The 5,671-nt window shown below is 42.5% G+C and overlaps 1 pseudogene; it reads right to left on the bottom strand.

Annotated features, from left to right (window-relative positions):
* Positions 1-4,859: 4,859 nt before the first annotated feature.
* Positions 4,860-4,999, bottom strand: LOC128589479 (uncharacterized; annotated as a pseudogene).
* Between the last annotated feature and the right edge of the window lie 672 nt (positions 5,000-5,671).

Raw genomic sequence — 5,671 nt, 5'->3', positions numbered from 1 at the left:
TGTTAGAGTTTCTCTTATAAATTGAGATGCATTTTGGTTGGGTGCATAAATATTAATAATTGAAATCTCATCATATTGAGTCTTGCCCTTAACAAATATGTAGTGACCTTCCTTATCTTTCCTTACTTTTTGTTGGTTTAAAGACTATTGTATCTGCAAATAAAATTGCAACACCTGCTTTTGTCTGTTTTCCATTTGCCTGGACTATAGATAACCATCCCTTCACCCTGAGTCTATATCTTTTAGGGTAAGATGAGATTCTTGTATGCAGTAAATATCTGGTCTGAGTTTTTGTATCCAGTCAGCCAGCCTGTTCCTCTTTAGAGGACAATTTAATTCGTTCATACTAATTGAGAATATTCATAGGCCTGGTATAATTTTGGGTATCAAGTTTTCCAAAAGAACAGTGGACATATTTAATCCTTTCACCACTGTAGAATTTGGAATTTGATCAAATGTTTCAGAGTGAGTTTACTTTTGTGATGGAGAGTTGTGCTGGCCATTATGGAGAATAGGTCTGAGGGTATCCTGGAGAGCTGGTTTAGTTATGGCAAATTTCTTCAACATATGGATGTCATTAAAGTATTTAATTTCTCCATCATAAATGAAACTCAGTTGAGCTGGGTAGAGGATCCTGGGTTGAAAGTTATTTTGTTTTAGGAGATTAAAAGTCGATGACCACCCTCTTCTGGCTCGAAACATTTCTGCAGAGAGATCAGCAGTCATTCTAATATTCTTCCTCTTGTAGGTTATGTTTTCTTTTACGTCTGGCTGCTTTTTCAGGATTTTCTCCTTCATGTTAACTTTAGTAAAGTTAATTATGATGTGCCTGGGGGATGTATTATTTGGATTGAGTCGTGCTGGGGTTCTGAAACTATCTGCTATCTGGATTTCAGGATCTCTTGGCATGTCTTGGAAGTTCTCTTTCATAATTTCAAGAAGAAGGGCCTCTGTGCCTTGTGAAGCTACTTCGTCACCTTCAGGAATCCCTATAAGGTGAATATTGGTTTTCTTTGAGTTATCCCAGAGCTCTCTGAAAGAATGATCTGTTTTTGCTCTCCATTTCTCTTCTGCTTTGAACATTTGGGATCATTTAAAAGCTTTGTCTTCGATGTCGGAAATCCTTTCTTATGCCTGTTCCATTCTGTTACTGAGGGATTCTACTGTATTTCTCATATCATGTAAGGCTGCAACTTCTTTTCTCAGTGTGTCTAAATCTTTGGTGATTTTTGTCTTTGAATTCATTGACTTCTTGAGACATCTTCTGAATTAATCCTACAATTTCTATCTCCATCTTTACTTTCATTCTCTTGATCTTGTTTGCAATCCAAATTGTAAATTTGGTTTCAGACATCTCAGCTATCTGTTTGTAAATGGGATCCTCTGGATTTTGTCATTCCTTGGGGGAGTAGAACTGTTCTGTTTATTCATGTTGCCAGAGTTTTTCCACTGATTCTGCCCCATGATTGTTTTTCAGTGTTTAGCTAGGTGAGCAGGTAAGGTGAAATTGGACTGGAAAGTTCCACGGTTGAGGTTGACCAGACCTTCACCTAGGAACTGGGACTGGTGACTGCAGCTTTTCCTGTACAATTTTGCAAAGGACCAGTACAGTACTACAGTCTGTGACTCTAGAGGCCTGCTTGGTGTCGTGGTGGTAGGTGGCTCTGCATTGTATTCAGCTGATCTCTGTTCAATCCTAGTGAATCAGCAATTCCAGGTTGCAGTCTCAGCTTTGGTGTAATACAAGCAACTAGGACATCCCTTCCCCCACTGGTAATATCTGGAAGAGGACAGTCAGACCTTCCCACTACAGTAAAACCAGGGTCCCACCTTGGAGGGGCCTTGGGTAATTTGTCCATTTCAAGAGTTCCAGGCCAATTGTCCCAGACAGCCCCCACTGTCTAGCTGGAGAGTTCAAGAGGACTCCAGCAACTAGATGTTAGGGGTATATTCACAGCTCAAGTGTGATTTGAGCACCTCTCGTGCTCTGATGGGTTAGAGAGGCCCGTCCAGTGGGAGGTTTAGAGCCAAGGGGTTGATGCCTCTTATCCCACCTTGGTCGTCCTTCACCACCAGACTTTGGTCACTCCAGTCTCTAGTATTCCCACCGGCAGTCTCTCTTAACCCAGTCTCTGTTGCCCTATTCTGTCCAATAAGCAAATGTGCCAGGGTATGTGCCTTCCAGAGTCAAAGTGAGGTAGTTGCCTCCTCCTCATGGTTACCACAGTCTACCACCATCCAGCAGGGGAAACTGAGGTCTGCCTGCCTCAGGAGCTCAGTGCCAGGTGAAGAAAGCTCCACCTGAGCTCAGTCCAAACCTTAGGATATCCAGACAGCAAAAGAATTTCTCCCTCAGCCACTGCACCTTTGTTGCTGCTGTTCTGGAGCTTTGGATTCCCTATAGGGCAAGGTCTGGTTCCCTCTGGCAGGCTGCAGAGTTGGGGAGATGACTCTCCAGAGTAGACCCCAGCAGGATTACTCTACTAATGCTAAAGTTAGGTGGGAGGTGCCTCCTCTTGGGTTCGTGCACCTCAGCAGTTTCTGGGCTTCCACCTGCAGTGCAGGAACCCAAGCCTCTGTCTGCTGCTGAGATACTCTTTTCTTGGGCCTGGTCAGTCACCTTTCCCTCTATGTCTTTCTGTGAAGTTACTGGAGTCACAGGTATAGCACAGCTGTACTGCCACCGTCTATGCAGTGCCTGATCCTAGCCAAGCAATGCAGACATTCTGGATTCCGTAGGAGTTGGACTTCTAGACTGCCATGCTGTGGGTGGTGATGGTGGTGGGTAGACTGAAGAATCAAGGTGGCAAGGAAAATATTTGTTCAAATTTCCTGCCAGACAAGGGAATTCCTAGACTCACCACAAGGGCTCTCTTGAGAAGGAGTCCCAACTTCCAGCAATTCCCTTTGGTGGGGTGAGGAAGGAGAGCCTCAGTTTATCATTCACCAGTAGAAATCCCACAGTAAGCAAGCAACTCATTTAGGGGAGGGGATGGCCACACAATGTCTTTGGAATTGGATCTGTACCTGAAAATAGTTTCTTTGGAGTCGAAGCTTGCCTCAGCAGGGAAGATGAGCAATTATCTATCTCATCTCTCAGCTCAGCTCCCCTCCTTTGGCTTTGTTGGGTTCTTTCTGGTTGTCATCTTGCCCTCTGGACTGGAGCTTCTATTGAGAGCTGGCTCCAATCAGCCGTCATCCCCTGTTCCCCCTTGTTCTTGTTGAATGTGAAAATTGGCGTTAGGGAAAATAGCCAATCTGAGGATTTAGCAAAACACCAAACACATTGAGACCAAATGAGCAAATAAACAGATAAATAGGCTACCAGACACACAAGCCCACAGATGCACGAACAATCAGAAACACACAGACATATAGACAACAAAAAAACCCAACTACAATAAAAATAATGATAATTGTAAAATAATTGAAAAAAAGGTAAAAACAAACAAACAAATAACCTCTAAAAATCTTATGTAAGTACTCTAAGAAACCATAAGAAGAGAAGAAGAGGAAGAGAGAAGGGGAAAAAAGTGGTTTTCATAAAAAAGTTAAAAAAGAAAGAAAAAATTAAAAATAGAAAAAATAAAAATAAAAAAATTAACAATAGCTCCTCCAAGGAAATTATGAGGAAAAAAAGAGAAAAAAAGGTGCCAACCACAAAAATATTATTCTTGTATATATGTAGAAATATACTTCTATATGTATGACGTAGGGATCAACTTTCATAGAAATATATTTATAATGCAATATACTTTCTGGACACCAGGTGGCACTGTGAGTGGTTCCCAGGCTTGTACCTGATTCACAGTTTACACTGTCACCACGGTAACCACCCTAACTGGCTGATAGCCATTTTGGAGTTTCTGTAAAAGTTTGTTACCTAATTGTTGTCCAACCTCAGCTGCTCTGTTCCAGACAGCACTCCTATCCGACTTCCCAACTCGGTGTAGGACTCCACACTTCACAGATCTTTCCACTCCGTTCCCACGTCCTCCCATAGAATGGCAACTGCAATCTGCTGTGGGGGAGGGGTTGGCTGCCACGGGCTCCAGCTGCTTCCCGCTCCCGCTGCTACGACGCATGGCAACCTTTTCCTCAGTTTTTGTGGCTCAGAGTCTCACTTTTGAATCTGGACTTTTGAGACCAGCCAACTGCCAGTTCACCGCATAGCCTGAACTGCCAGCCCACACCAATATTCCCCGCCAGGAATGGTCCGGTCTATTTAATCACTCCTGTTCTGGGAGAAGGTGTCTGCCATTTCGGACAATTCAAAATGTCTGTTTCCTGGGTGGGATCCTTTCCCTTCAATTTTCCATTGGGCTGCTTAGCCCCTTGTGGCTCTGAGCGGCACCCCTTTCTGGTCACCAAAGTTGGCTCAGGAATAAATTTTTGTCAATTGGGTTTTGCCAGGAATTGCAAGCTGCTGTCCTCTGTGAGGGAGAGGCTTGCTGGCCAGCATGGCCAGGCAGGGAAAAATCTCTGCAACAGAGTCTGTGGTTTTAAATTACACCTCATATACAGCAATCTGCCAGTTCTCTGCGTGTCTCCAGCTGTCTGTCCACACCAATAATCCATGGGGGGAAAAGGTCCAGACCCCCCTTCCTCTCACCCGATGACTTGGGAGAGGTGGGCTACACGTTCGTGCAGTCTGCCATCATGCCCCGCCTCCTAACATAAGTATTTTTAATGTGAATTAATAGTTTATTAAATTAGTAAAAAGAATAAACCAAAAAGAGTTGTAATAATTTACCATAGAATTTGTTTAGTTTAAACATTTTTCTTGAAAGGTATTGAATTGTCTGCCCACAAACCATTGGCTTGCTTGCTTATTTATTTATTTATTTATTTATTTTACCACTGTTAAAGTCTATATAACAGTTTATCCCACAAAGAGAGAACACTGGAATAGGTTAGACTTTCTTGCTATAGCAAGCTCAACCATTGGCTCTTTAATGTAGAAGCTCAGAGGGAAGAGAAGTGCCCAAGAAAATTTAATTATAAGTTATTGAGATTCATTCTCCAATAAAGTCTCACCATATTTGAAGGAGAGGGTGAAGATTTGTAGTTTTCAATTCCTTAAAGGATTAGTATGTAGGAGACTAAGTTTAGACTAAGTGTGTGGCTTTAAAGGCTAAAACAGGGTAATTTCCTCTTTACTTACTGTTTTGTTCAGTGAGTATTTGAGTGCCTGCTCTGTGCACTGTGCTGTGGACATGTGAAGCCCTCTGCCTTTAGTGCTCCTGGGATGAGAAAGGCGTGGGGAAGTGATTTTTATTACGATGTGAAGAGGAACCAGGACTTTTGCAATAGGATGGGATAGTGAACTCCCCATTATCAACAGTGTTTTGGGAGAATGGATGAAAACGTGTTGGAGGATGATGTAGGATATTACAGGAATGAATCTTTGCCCCAAGGAGGAGGGACTAGTTAATTGGTGCGCCCTCTGACCTGACTCTGTGAAGGTGGTTTGATTCAACTGACTTACAATTTAAAGGGCGCTTTTCCAACTGAATACATCAGGTAAGCATATGTTGGGATGATATACCTTTCCTTTTCAATGAATGAACCCTTAAAAAAATCACAACTGAAAAAAGGTAAACACAAACTCTGTTGTTGGAATATCACCTATTTTGCCTGTAGTAAGAGGTTTGCTGTTTACAACATCAAT

Source organism: Nycticebus coucang, chromosome 6, assembly GCF_027406575.1.
Source record: "Nycticebus coucang isolate mNycCou1 chromosome 6, mNycCou1.pri, whole genome shotgun sequence".
NCBI classification, from domain to species: domain Eukaryota; kingdom Metazoa; phylum Chordata; class Mammalia; order Primates; family Lorisidae; genus Nycticebus; species Nycticebus coucang.
The sequence above is the reverse complement of the archived record's forward strand: the minus strand, read 5'-3'. Positions and strand labels throughout refer to the sequence as shown.